This window comes from Lissotriton helveticus, chromosome 8 (genome assembly GCF_964261635.1).
Source record: "Lissotriton helveticus chromosome 8, aLisHel1.1, whole genome shotgun sequence".
NCBI classification, from domain to species: Eukaryota; Metazoa; Chordata; class Amphibia; order Caudata; family Salamandridae; genus Lissotriton; species Lissotriton helveticus.
The window spans coordinates 1011539928-1011555225 of record NC_136069.1 but is presented as its reverse complement, the minus strand read 5'-3'; the positions used below and the strand labels follow the sequence as shown (position 1 = coordinate 1011555225).

Genomic DNA, 15298 nt, shown 5'->3' with positions numbered 1-15298 from the left:
TGGGAATCCTTAACTTTGGCAGAAGTATTAGAGACCTGGGATGTTTTTGGTGATTTAACATAAGGTTTACTGTGATCAGGGGCTAGGGCCACCGGGATGTTAAGAACTCTCTGGCCTTTCCCCCCTAGGCCAACTCTGCCACTCCCCCCGATAGGCACCGAGCGCTGGCTTGTTTTGAGTGGGGCCCGCGGGAAAGAGGATAGTTGGATTGGCGGTTGACAAGGGGGGGTGGGGATAATGACCTTAGAGTGTAACAAATCGATAACTTTCCGTAGGGACACTCCTTCTTTTCTGCAGAGATTCCACTTTCTCCAGCAGACATTCTAGTGTTTTATTACAGGGGCATTTGACCATAGTGTCTGTGGAAGCACCGGGTTTGGTCACCGTTGTTAATGGAGATCCCTCCCCCAGATGCTCCAACACCGCAAAGCAATTGGAGCAAAGGAGGGAGGGAAGATTATACTCCACAGATGTTCCCCTGGGGGGAGATGTTTCTGTGACCTTTTGTTGGGGGGGCTGACTTTCGAAAAGTCAAGGGTGGATGAGATGGCAATACCTCAGTTGGCAGACTAGGAACAGTGAGGTTGGTGTTTGGTGATGCCTTTTTTTTAAACATTGAAGGGATTGATCTATGTAAATCACTGCCTAAGGCCTTCTCCTGACAAACTGGGCCAGTGCCTAACGCAGGGCTGCTACCTTCTAGGATTGCTTCACATTCGTTTACTATAGTCTCAATTCTATCGATGACACAGTTACTTGCAGCATGGGTTACCTTTTTTGCCTTCTTACCCTTCTTAATAGCGTTCCCACCCCCACCCTCAAATGCCTTCCTTTTACCCATTAATGAAAAAAAGAAAGTGAATAGATTAGAATAAAAGCTAATAATGCTTCTAACAAGGGGCAGTGCTATGAATTAAAAACAATTAAACCTAAGTCGTTTAAATTTAATTTGAGAAAAGCACAGAATGTCCAGTTGTGCCGGGTCCTAGGTGCAGCCAAAGTCAGATTCAGGGCGACAGAGAACGGAAATCAGCAAAACAGTACCTTTGGTCCGGGGCCCGAAATGGAAGGGGGGGGCCCTGCCCTGCCTCTTCCTGTTGCGGACGGGCACAGGACGGGCCCGCCCTTGGCCCGGGAACGCCCGCGCGCGTCCCGCCTGGCGAGTTTTTATGCGCCTCCTAGCGCTGGATGTTAACTCACAATTCCCGCGCCTCCGGGGATTCTGGGTTTTGATATATATATATATATATATACTAGGTACGCAGATATGGAGTGAAGACCAGTAAATAAATATTGCTGGGTCACCCCATATTTATTTTGCCTTTTTGTTGAACCCTATGTTTGCTGGCTTTCGAACTCTGTGCACTTCTCTCCTGCTAACCGTGATGAAGTGATTGTGCTCCTTCTTTCAAAGGGGTACAATTGGTATACTCATGATTGATATATTTAACATACCTATAAGTCCGTAGTATATGGTCCCAAGGTATACCCTTGGCATGTAAGTTAAATGCCACCAGTGGAATGCAGTACCCATTGTGCCATCCTCTAGAGTGACAATTTAATAATGAATGCAGGCCTTCCACCAGTAGCCTGATCATGCATGTTTTAACTGCAAATTTGACTTTTCAAGATAGCCCTTTTTGACAGGCATAAACTTCCCTTTAAAATATTTAGAACTCAGCCGTAAGTAGGCCTTATTGCTCGGGCAACCTGGTGTGAGATATTTCAAAGTAGAACATGTACAAATTTTACGTTAAACATGTCCTTACAGTGAAAAACCCCAGAAAGCTATTTTCACTGAAGCAGGATTGGCTGTTCAATAGGAAAGCATTGGGATACAATATTAAGTGTAATAAATGTTATCTCTGCCTAGGAAGCGTCTACAAATGTTATTATTGGACATTTTCAAATATATATTACACACCCAATTCACTGGTGAAGACAGATTTATAATAAATATTTTGGAACTGTGACTTTTAAAAAGTTACCTTTGCCCTGCTTTATGGCCCTTGAAGCTAAATCAGTGCTTGTTCTCCCTGTCCTGACAACCAGTAATTAGCATTTCAATAGGTGTGAATGGGGTGTGAACTTGTTCACAGGACAGGGACAAAAAGGCTTGTTTGTGGAGCGGTGTTGTTGATCCCTTGACAGGATGGCCTGCGAACTGGGCTAAGGACTTATTTGACTTCAAAGAGGCCTACCATGTCACAAGCAGATGTAGCTATCACCTAGACCTGTACCCTTCTGTTGTTCCCCAACAAGACTGGTCTCCATTACAGTGGGTCTCTTGTTGACATCAGAGTGTCACGTCCTGCTGTAGTTACAAGACCTAATGGGGTTTTTCATGTGACACTTGGGCAGCACTTCAAAGTGACCTATTATGCTACAGGCAAATGTTAGCTGACACTTATTCTGGTCTCTTCTGTTTTCCCCTTAGCCAATCAGGCCCCAATCACAACAGTCCTCTTTGATATTACAGAGTCACAGACTATTTGATAGGTCTGTTTAGTTTACTTAGACATTTAGGGTACACTTCCAAGGGTGAAGTCAGTATGCCAAAGTAGTCCTTATGTACTCCATATCTGCTTGCTAAAAGCTCAGTTTTGTTCTACCAGACATCTGTCTCTGATGTTGTTGTGGTACAGGGGCTTCCTAAAACTAGATTTTGGTGTTAGATATGGAAGGACACTCTGATTTTTACAGTACACTCCCAACGCACGCCCTCAGCCGTCAGTGTCAAGTTTAGTGTGGCCGGAGAAGTCAGTCATCTTGAAAATACTCAAAGTGGGTAGGTTTAGCCCTGCAACCTTTACCTCATTGGTTAGGGCTATCACAGGGGTAATCCCCCTTTCCCCCTAGCTTGTGACAGGCATAAATGTGACACCTCGAGGCACAGACTTCAGAACACTCCTGGACCTGTGGAAGATCTAAAGATGATTGAACCTGCTGTCTGAGACCTGGGAGGTGCCTGGAAGACTGGACCTTCTCTACCTCTTGTATCCAGGACAAAGAAGCGGACTCCAAGGATCATAAGACTGACATCCTGTTAAAGCTAAAGGGAACAACAAGCTACAAGACCCCTTTTCTGAAACTACCCAGTTGACTAGTTGCACGTGAACTTGGACTGGACCCTCCTGTTCGCCTCTGCCTGCCACCTTGTGAGTCTCTAAGAGCCTCCCATGATTATATATTCTTGCAGCTTTATTTTTCTGCATTCAATATTCTGACATAAAGCCATAAGCTAAGCCATCTTTGTACTTTATTAACCCAAAGAAAAGAATCAAAGCCTAGAACCCCCAAACCTCGGTTTCTTAAATCAAATTTCTTTAGGATGGTGCACCCAGCTTAAAATGAGAGTGTTTGGCAGGACCTGCTAAGGTTTTTTTAAGTACACTCCACTCACAAATTGCAGTTACAGCCTTTGTTAACTTTCAAAATTGCTAAGATGTTATGTAAGGGTAGAAACCAATTCAGTTTACTGGGAACTGGTGCTCTAGTTTCTTCTAACTATAACTTAGGATCTTGCTGATGAGATTTCAGGATGTGTAGCATTTCCTCTTTATATGCTTATTATAGCATAGGCCAAGCTACAACCCATAATTCTTCTAAGTATTGTGTATATGTAGCAGGGCTATTTTTGCTTTAGAGTTTGATGCTAACAGCAAATCCCCTTCCATGGCCTCTGCAGAGAACAAAATGTCTACAAGAGTTAGGTCACCTAACCTCCCAGTGGATAGGAAAAAAATGTACATTGCCTCTCGCTGGAAGCGGGAATCATGGAGGGAGTTGATTTACTTGTCTAACAACCTGAAACAGAGAAGAGTATTGCGCTAGATATGGGTATTGGCATTTCCCTATACACTACAAGTAATACGTCCCTGTAGCAGATAAGATATTACTTAATCATACTACTCCTCCGATAACCCATTTAGAAATATTATTACTCTGCAGCTTGGACAGTAAATTGTTATATTTTTTTCTTTCTATAGAACAGTATGGAAACCTACTCAACGTCCTTTTTAGGTTTTGCTTGCTCAGCTCTTGAGAAATCTCTTGCAAATAAAATAAACTAAAAATGGGCTCCGAGCTTGGCCCTTACTAACCTCTACTTACCGTAGGTTGGCTTTGACGTCACTCTCTTTTCCTTGTTTCCCATTGGGCAGCACTTCCTTTTTTCCCTTTCACTTCAGTTCTTCCAGTTTTCCTCTGCAATTCTTCTGGTCTTCATTGTAGCTTGGACGAAGTACAGTTTCCTGCCTGCAGACAGTGTCCTTCCACTAGCCGCCCACTTACAAGGCACTTTATAAAAAAAGTTAAAGTAGCACTGCATAAGAGTGCATTTTTTGAAGGTGCTCTCTATCCTTCCCATTCACTTCCTTATCTTGTTATATTTCACCTCCCTCCCACTCCCTTCCGATTTTTCTTTGCATGCCCCCTCCATCCCATTCCTCCCACCTCGCCCTTGCATGTCCCCACCATCTAACCCCTCCCACTTCGCCCTTGCATCCCCTGCCATACCACCCCTCCCACCTCGCCCTTGCATGCCCCCTCCATCCCACCCTCCCACTTCACCCTTGCATGCCCCCACCATCCCACCCCTCCCACTTCGCCCTTGCATCCCCTGCCATGCCAACCCTCCCACATCGCCTTTGCATGCCCCCACTATCCCACCCCTCCCACTTCGCCCTTGCATCTCGGACATGCTCCAGAACGGTCGCTCCCCCCCTCACTCCCTGATCCCACATTCTGTTGGTGCTGCTGATCGCTGCATTGCTGCATTCGGTATCGTAAACTGTGCTGTGTGTCATTTGAGATTTTACTGTATTTGCCTGGCATCGTAGCTCGATTTTAAGAGCTTTCAGTTCACCTTAATTTGCCTTTCGCGCCGCTCGCTCTGCTCTGCATTGCAGCGCGACATTTGTTGTGGCTCTCTCTGCTTGCTGGCACTTTGGCTGTACTCTAGACGCTTTGGTCCATTTGCTGCCCCTGCCTCGCTTTCCCTTTGACCCTCCATTTTGTTGTCTTGGTGTTCCCTGGCCCGCCCCTCCTCCCCGCTACCGCCTCCCAGCTGCTGCCCCTCCCATGCTCCGCCCCCTCCACTATCCATTTAAGGCAGATGCCCCAACGTGCAGCGTCCACGCGCTGCGGCCGCGCCGAAGGTGCGCCAAAGGTAAGCCCGTCTACGCACTTCCACGCCTGTACAGCGCCCAGTGCCAGACCCCCTGGTCCCCGCCACACCCAACCCACTAGAGTCACTTATGCTGCCGCAACTCTCCTCGCCCTCAACCCCGGACGCACACCTCATTGCTGCGTTGCCTTCCCTGGACGTACCCATGGCCCTTTCGCCTGCGTCTCCTGCAAGTTCAACTGCTCCAGAACCCTCACCAAATCCACTCCCTCCGCACAAAGCACCGACTCTGACCGCCTGAAATGCATACTGCTTAACACCCGCTCAGTCCACAGACACGCAACTGAACTCTGGGACCTACTCGACACTGCGTCACCGGACATCGCCTTCCTCACAGAAACATGGATGAACACATCCTCAGCACCCGACATCGCCATAGCCATACCGGACTCGTACAAGATTATCCGCAAAGACCGCACCATTCAGACAGGCGGAGGCATCGCCATCATTCATAGGAACACCATCAAAATCACGACTAGCTCCGACGACAATCTTACAACCGCCGAACATCTCCACTTGCAGATCCACACCGACCCTAGGACCACTCTCAGAGGCACCCTCATTTACAGGCCCCCAGGCACCCGCACTCAATTCAACGCTGACTTCACAGAATTCGCCACCCCACATGCCCTCGCCTCCGAGAACTACATTCTGCTAGGAGACCTCAATTACCACCTTGAAAACAAACACGACAGCAACACCACCACCCTTCTGGAGAACATGAACAACCTCGGACTCAAACAACTTGTTAATACCCCCACCCATATAGCCGGACACACGCTCGACCCTATCTTCACCTCCAGCAAGCACATCTCCTTCGACCGCACCACAGCTCTCCACTGGACGTACCACGGCTGCGTACACTTCAGCTACAAAACCACCCTGACCCACAACCACCCACAACCTATTCCTCGGAGAAACTGGAACAAAATCACCTCTGACCAACTCCTCGCTTCACTCAACCAAAACCCTCCCACCCTCTCATTGGACCCTAACCAAGCGGCCACCAATCTCAAGCAATGGATCTCCCACAGTGCTGAGGAATTAGCACCCCTGAAAAAGCACCAGATCAAATCAGCAAGCAAAAAGGCTCCCTGGTTCAATGAGGACCTAAAAAAATCCAAGAAGCTATGCCGCACCCTGGAGAAAACATGGAGAAAAAACCCAACCAACGACAACATGGCCACCCTCAAGGCAGCCACCCGCAAACACCATCAACTGATTCGTTCAGCCAAGAAATCAGCATTGAAGGATCGTCTCGACAACAACTCTCACAATAACAAGGAACTTTTCAACATCGTCAAAGAATTCACCAACCCCACCGCAGCTTCCAATGACATCACTCCCTCCCAAGTCCTCTGTGATGCGTTATCCTCCTTCTTCTACAACAAAATTGCCGACATCCACAACAGCTTCGAGAATACCCCCAGCAATCAACACTCCCCAGCCCCCTCAGATCCTACTCCACCAACTAACATCCTCAGCGCCTGGAACCCAATCACCACTGAAGACACCATCCGCCTAATGAACTCAATCCACTCTGGCTCGCCAACAGACCCCTGCCCCCACCACATCTTCAACAAAGCCGACGCCATCATCGCACCCCATCTCCGTGATGTCATCAACTGCTCGTTCAACTCTGCCACCTTCCCAGATAGCTGGAAACATGCCGAACTCAGCGCTCTTCTGAAGAAACCCACAGCAGACCCCTCTGAACTTAAAAACTACAGACCCATATCCCTCCTCCCTTTCCCGGCCAAAGTCATTGAGAAAGCCGTCAACAGCCAGCTCGCTGCCTTCCTTGAATCCAACAACTCCCTCGACCCCTCTCAGTCCGGATTTCGGGCCAAACACAGCACCGAAACCGCCCTCATTGCAGCAACAGACGACATCCGAAATCTACTGGACAACGGAGACACAGTGGCCCTCATTCTACTCGACCTCTCAGCCGCCTTCGACACAGTCTGCCACAGCACCCTCATACAACGCCTCAGCAACATCGGCATTCAAGGCAAAGCCTTGGACTGGATCACCTCGTTCCTAGCAGGGAGAACTCAGAGAGTCCGACTTCCCCCTTTCAACTCAGAGGCCACTGAAGTCATCTGTGGAGTCCCACAAGGATCCTCACTCAGTCCCACCCTCTTCAACGTCTACATGAGCCCACTCGCATCCATCGCGCGTCAACATAACCTTAACATCATCTCCTACGCTGACGACACCCAGCTGATCCTTTCCCTCAAAAATGACTCCAACACCGCCAAAACTAATCTGCACGAAGGCATGAAAGAAGTAGCCGAATGGATGAAACACAGCCGCCTAAAACTCAACTCAGACAAAACGGAGGTGCTCATCCTAGGATCTTCCCCATCTGCCTGGGACGACTCCTGGTGGCCTTCCGCCCTGGGCACAGCACCCACACCCACAGACCATGCACGCAACCTTGGCTTCATCCTAGACTCCTCTCTCTCGATGTCCAGACAAGTCAAGGCAGTCTCATCCTCGTGCTTCAACGTACTTTGCATTCTCAAAAAGATCTTCCGCTGAATCCCCCTCGAGACAAGAAAGACCGTCACCCACGCACTGGTCACAAGTCGACTGGATTATGGTAATACATTATACGCAGGAATCACAGAAAAATCACTGAAAAAACTCCAACGCATCCAAAACGCATCAGCAAAACTCATATTAGACGTCCCTCGCCAAGATCACATCACCGGACACCTAAAAGACCTCCACTGGCTTCCCGTCAACAAAAGAATTACGTTCCGTCTTCTCACCCATGCACACAAGGCCCTCTACAATCTAGGACCCGAATGCCTCAGCTCTCGACTGTCCTTTTACAAGCCCACCCGCCAACTAAGATCGTCCAATCAAGCCCTCGCCGCAGTCCAGCGCATCAGAAGATCCACCATGGGTGGAAGATCCTTCTCCTTCCTGGCTGCCAGGACCTGGAACTCACTCCCCACTCACCTCCGCCTTACTCAAGACCACATCTCCTTCAGGAAGGGACTTAAAACCTGGCTATTCGACAAATAATGAACCCCTTCCCCAAGCGCCTTGAGACCCTCTGGGTGAGCAGCGCGCTATACAAATGCCCGAACTTGAACTTGAACTTGCATCCCCTGCCATACCACCCCTCCCACATCGCCCTTGCATGCCCCCTCCATCCCACCCTTTCACTTCACCCTTGCATGTCCCCTCCATCCCACTCCCCCGCTTCATCCTTCATGATGTTGTCTGATGAAAAAGGAAAGGACACATTTTCCCAGAGCACACTTTTGTTATATATGGGGTAGTTCTTTTTTTAAAGGCCAGAATGTTCGGTTGAAAGCGTGATTTGTGCACTCTCTTTAAAATGGCACATATAAATTCATTATTCTGCAGGAATATGTGCCACAGATATCACATGTCTTGTGACAGGTTTGAACGGCCCATCCAGACCCGGCTTCTCCTTTTCACGCTTGTACTTATAGTTTCATTTTCCCCTCTCTACTAGAAGCACAGGGTGAACTCCTCACAGAGACATGTAACAACTGGAGCCTAGTGCTCTTTGCAGTCTGGTACAAACAGGAACAGTGGAGCAGCAAGTGCTTCTCTTGGGGTTTAAAAAACAGTGCCTGACATAGGAGAGTTGTGGTGCAGCAGCCAGGGCAGCTGACTTTGAAGAACAGTGTTCACAGTTCGATCCCCAGCTCCGGTGGCAGCTCAGCTCAGCACCATGTGACTCTGGGCAATAGCTCAATTAATTTCCACGAAGGCCCTCAGCGCCTTGAGACCCGTAAGGGTGAGTAATTCGTGCTTTCCAAATACGTATTTACATTCACATTTTCACATAGCTTTTAGCTATGCGTTCTTGTGCCCGGCCCACTGTCATATGTAATGTGAGCAGCAAAAGCAACATCCTCCTCCTGGAAAGAAAAACAAGCATTAGCAAATCCAATAGGTTTCACCTAAGAGAATTCTATTGGTTTTGCCAATGATTTTTTCAACGTGTTACACAGCAGTTGAGCTGTTGTGCAACATGGCTTAAAGTTAAAAAAAAGCGCTACTACGCAGTTTAAAAAAAAGTGCTATGACACTAGCCTTTTTTTGTTTTTTATTTCTTTTTACTTTAAGCCATGTTGAGCATCAGATAAACTGCTGTGCAACATGTAAAAAACATTCAGACACCCAATGGATTTTGTATAGATGAAACCTATTGGTTATACCAATGCTTGTTACCTGTTTGTGTGCCAAATATTCAAAATGATTCGACAGGAATGTACAATTTGCAAGAATTCCAAAGATCATTTATTATAAAATTTACTCTGGGATTATGATGCTGTAAAACTTACAAGCACCAGTTATTGGACACAAAACAAAGCTAATGAATTGTTCACCCTCTAAAAGTGCTAAAGGTAGAGACCTGGGTTGAGGGTTATGATACGTTCCTCTCAGGCAAATCAGAAAGACTGAAGAAAGCCCAAAATAAAGTGGGATGCTTCATCTCTGGGCTAAAAGAACATCAATGTGCGACTTGCCAACTAAAAAGCCTTGATCCATACAAAAAAGAAGCGAGTTTAGTGCTCTGCCTCACTTTTATTGCCTGGAATATCTGTTTCAAAATACCTCCAGGAAAAGATACTGTGGGCCCGATTCACAGAACTAATTTAAAACAAAATCCTAATCTTACTACCACTTTGGTATTCACAGAAGGCAGTTACTCATTTTGGTATTCACAGAAGGCACTTACTCATTTCAGTATTCATAGAAGTTAGGACTCCTAACTTTAAGACTCCTAAATGCTTTCTGTGAATACCGGAAGTCTTAAAGTTAGGATTTTTCTCAGTTTAGGAGTATTAGAACATTGGAATGTTGGGAGCTCCATTGCAGACAATGGAGTGCTCCCTGCTTCTACGGGCCGGTAAAGGCCCGCAGAGCAACATTCCAATGTTCTACAAAGGCTTCTCGAAGCTCGAGGGGATTTTTATCCCCTCGAGCTTCGAGAACCCTTTGTTTAATTTGTTAGAACATTCTGCCCTCTAGTGGCAGAATGTTCTAATAGCCTTATAGCCCTTCGTAGCAGGGCTATACCAGCAATTAAAGTCCCGCTGTCTCGTTAAAGTCCCTCGCCTGCGGCTCGGGCCTTTAACGATTCAGCGGGCCTTTAATAGCCGGTATAGCCCGGTACGGCGGGCTATAGGGCTATAGTAAAGTTAGGACTCCTAACTTTAGTACTCCTAAATGCCTTCTCTGAATACCGAAAGTCTTAAAGTTAGGATTTTTCTCAGTTTAGGAGTAGTAGGAGTCCTAACTTTAGGACTCCTAAATGCCTTCTGTGAATACCGAAATTCTTAAAGTTAGGATTTTTCTCAGTTTAGGAGTCCTGAAGTTAGGAGTCCTAACTTCTGTTATACTGAAATGACTAAGTGCCTTCTGGGAATACCAAAATGAGTAAGTGCCTTCTGTGAACACCAAAATGGTAGTAAGTTTAGGATTTTGTCTTAAATTAGTTCTGTGAATCGGGCCCAAAGTACTGACCACCCACCCCTTTCACTACACAGGAAACAACCAACATGTGATACCTAGAACCAGGCGCAAAAAAGCAGAGGTGACTGATGATTTGCAACAGTTGCACCTTACCTTTGGAACTTCAATGCACTGTCTCTCATGCTCTTCAGATGCAAATTCAAAACCAAACTATTCTAGCACGAACGTTTGCCACCGCCTCTGCTGCTATTACCACTCAACGGACATCAGACAGACAATCTGCCCAAATGGCATATGTGAAACCATCTCATTACAAACACTGTATGCATGACATGCAAACATGTGATAATGTAAGGTTCCTATTAATGGCGAGTAAGTAGTGCTTTTTAAAACAGAGGTCCCATTGCAAAAGAAGGAAAATTAAGGAAGCTGAAGGTGGAACAGAAGGGATCTGACATGGGAGAGCCCAAAACACCTGCACCAATAACCATCCCCGCTGATAAGCAAACTGCGACAGACGGTAGTCTGCAGCACAGGATCAAGACCCAAACAGTCAGCATTTTTTTCTTCCCCTGAAGAAATACAAGTGGAAGAGGCTCAGTTGATGTCTGCCATCAGGTTAAGGGTACCCATTTGTCGCGAGGAACAGGGAGACACCGCAATAATTTAAGAATACTGGGCTTTTGTAAATATCAGTGCTGATGGTCCAGTGTCACGAACTGAAGTCCAGATGGGCCCTGGGAAAATGATAGGGACCCAGAGGAAGACAATGAAGGAAGTATTCAGGAGCATTAAGGGTGGTCATCAAACAGCGGCATAGCAAATGGAGACAACAACTGAAGCAATTAATGCTATCTGCGGAGAAATACATGGAGTGCCCCTGGAACAACATCACAGGTATCAACACCTTGAAGACCTTAGAGGCCAGTGGGCAGGCTTGCCAGTGCTACAAATGTGCTGGCTCAATGCAGTGCCAACTTACAAGTTGAAACAGGAATTTCGATGGGATGTAGCCAAGAGCGTAGTGTAGGTGACCACAACACCGGAAGACCTGCAAATAATTCATGTTGCTACTGGTAAGGAAGCGACTCTTTCAGAGAGTGAAAAGGTCTCCAGCTTGTGCAGTGTCGCAGTGACAACGCCATAGTTACGTACTGCATGGTGAATAAGGAACCTAGGTTTTGAGGAAGATGGGCTAGATGCTGGAGGAGGTGCAAAGCAGGCAGGTATAGATAGAGAGAAGAAAAGGCAGAAGGAGTAATCACTTGAAATCAGAATGTACACATACATGTGACACCCACATGCTTATTTTTTAATCGTCACTGAGTATTAGTCTAAACTGGCTGCTGTGTTTCATTTCCAAGTTTTACTTGAGAAGAAACAGGAAGTTAATAAAAAACACCGTAAAAATATACACATGAAGTGTTAGCCACTTACCTCTTAAATGGCTGTTGGTTTACCCTTCCTTCTGCAACCATTCCCTGTCAGGTCAGAGTGTCTCTCTGGCCCCAAATATCCTCTACTGTCGCTTTCTCCTCTGTTGTGCTCCCCAAATCCTCATTCTCCTCACCATTGCAGACAGAGCAGCATCATGCAATAAATAAAAAAAACATAAAAAACATAAATACAAAATACATGCTTATATGTCAATTGGTGTGTACAGTTATCCTTCATATTTTGCTTGACCCACCACGGCATACAGCTTGGGGCAATGGGTCAGCTCACTTTAGCTACTGGCTAAAAAGAAGTGCATTTAATTGCACGGCTGGTGAGTCAATACACTCCTCTACCAAAGTGTATTCTTTTAATTTGTTATGCTTTTTTAATTTTTTTGCCTTTTTTGTTTGGTTAAACTATGTCGTCAGATTACATTATTTCAAAGCCATCAGTACCTATAATTGAACCAATAGGAATCCTATTTTCCCATGATGTACAGTAAAACTAAAAAGGTTTCTATATCTATTCGAAGTACACATGCCTCCTAGGAAGCAGTTCTCTTCTATTACAATTACAATTTTAAATTTTAATAAAAACGTATGGCTGCCCAGTGTAGGCAGTGGAATTATTGTTATTATTTTGGTGGAATACACTTCCCCAAAAAATTAACAAAGAATAATCTCACCACCTTGCCAAGGCCAGAGCTATTGGTTTTCCTATGCTTTAGCACCGGATCCATGTTAGATTTTGCTGTTAGGCAGTGTTCAAAATTTACGTTTGACAAAACGTCTGCCTGCAATGCAATTTTTCCAATGGTTCATTTTGTGCCTTTCGAACATAGCAACACAGTATTTTTGTTGTTGTAAATTAGTTTTCGGTTCAAATACAATGGGCCTGAAATTTGTACATGGAAATGCATTACCATAGACTCTGCTATAGTTGTAGAATAATCTATACTAGAGCAACTCTGGGTAACTGAACTCCAATGAACGAGGTGTGTGCACATATGTCTCCTATAATTTGCATATGCTATAAGTATGATATATTATTTTTCCCAGGCAAAACTGCTTTTTGACTTAAGAGTCACACATTTTTTCTCACTCCCAAAATCGCTTAGTTCAAACATACCCTAGTTATTATTGTGTAATCTTTATAGTTCATCCAGGTATGTTAAATTCTGGCACAAATAAAGATAACACTCGTGCAGCCGCAACGTACATATTGTCACGTGAGCAAAATACTAATAAAAAAGTGTGGAGTACCTTAATTGTGTAAAGATGTTATAGTATTTCGCTATATCTGGCAAAAGGTATCTTAAAAAAACACCAATTGTTACGTCATTCTGGAATACTGAAGCCTCGCAATACTGACTAAGCCTGGCCGGAATTATGGGGCATATTATCAAGGACGGGCGATACATTATCGCCGCTTTTATCGGCAGGAAACTGCCGATAAAGCGGCGATAATGGGCTTGATAATATGCTCTATGAATTCCTATCGAAGCCCATGTTAGATGTGAAGACATCTAACATGGGCTTCGATAGGAATTCATAGAGCATATTATCAAGCCCATTATCGCCGCTTTATCGGCAGGTTCCTGCCGATAAAAACGGCGATAATGTATCGCCCGTCCTTGATAATATGCCCCTATGTTCTTAGGAACTCCACGAAGTGCCGAAAAAACTCTGCTGCGCTACGCGGAATTCCGGGAGCGGGAGTGTGGTAAGTCAGCCTGCTTGCACTGATTTTTAGTGCAGGGAGTTTTTCCGGTGCTGTAAAACCAGCATGAGCAGCACTACGCGTTGTGCCAGAGGGCGCTGCTTCTTTCTGTCGCTCAAGAAGATATTCTAGTCAAGCGGCAGCTTCCTCAACACGAGCAGCAGAATTTTCCACGTGAGTGGTCATGACTTGCGCCGACCGCTCGCGTTAAGAAATCTCACCGGGAGGAGGTCTAGCTCATAATTTTTCTTGCTTACGCTCGCCGCTCCACATTGTGGAGTTTTGCGAACTCCACACAGAGTGTGGGGTGGTCAAAACTCTGCAAACAATGCCTGTGGAGCAGAATTCTTCATCCACCCCTAATATTGAAATGTTATAAATATGATGAATATTGTGTTAGTTTTGAAAAAATTACCGAAAAATCATGTTCTCTGTCTAGATACCAAGTGACTTTAAAAATATATATATATTTAGCACTTTCGGTCTCTTGATTGTGATAGCTTTGAGTTTGGCCTGGACGCAGCAGCTGCAAGAACAACAAGCATTGGCAAAACCAATAGACTTCACCTATGTAGAAGGTCACACTTCAGTGGGACCAGCCTGGCGCTTTTAGCTGACAAATGTTACTCGTGGATTGGCTGAAATGACTGTCTAATTCCTGGTTACATTCATGAATTACACTTTGCCATTGTTTTCTCATTTGCTTTTTGCATTTCCAAAGAGATAGCACTGAATGCCTTCCTTTTGATTGGTTATTGCGTGTCTTCATAATTTTTGATCCATTCATCCAATTTTCTTAATGTTTGTAACTTTTCTTTTTTTTCTTTTTCTAACTAATTTGTACCTTTCAATTACCATAATTCGTAAGTGTATTGTTGTTTTGGCTAGTTATTCCAAATCTATCACATCACATTCTCTTAATCTGATAAAGAACTTGCTCTTGCTCATGGCTGCCAAGGGCGAGTCGGGGTTTCCTCACAGAAACTACTTTACCTTTCTGGGTCATATTGTTTTGAACTGTTGGGAGCTTAGTCACAGCTCACTTCAAGACCGTGGCATCACTCACATAGTGTAACATCTCAATTCTCTTGAATTGATATAACCATTTTGATTCACATTATTGTGGAATCTGTGTGATGCAGTTACGAAATGCTTTATCCAAACAAATGTATAAACAAAATATGAATACAAATACAAATAGGATGCATTGTCCCCACAGCACCTGACTGAATATGCCACATCATTTATAAAGTCTAGTTTGGCTGCAGAGTTGTGTCCAGCACCTATGGTTTACAATGCAAAAAGAGTGGGCTTTAGAGTAGCCCACTCATTGACTTGTTTTCAGCCATTGCTTTGAGACAGTGTTAATCACAATTTAGATCAGCACAGAGGAGTATGCATCTCTCATGTTATGCTAGTGGATGTTTTCTGTATCATTCCATCACCTAGAAAGCACACTCAGGGGGCTATTATTATATTGGGCGT

The 15298-nt window shown here is 45.3% G+C and overlaps 1 protein-coding gene across 1 annotated transcript in view; it reads left to right on the top strand.

Moving 5' to 3' along the window:
• The window catches only part of PHEX (phosphate regulating endopeptidase X-linked), a 1501811-nt gene that overhangs the window by 92752 nt on the left and 1393761 nt on the right, over nt 1–15298 (top strand). The gene's annotated exons all lie outside the window — the stretch shown is intronic.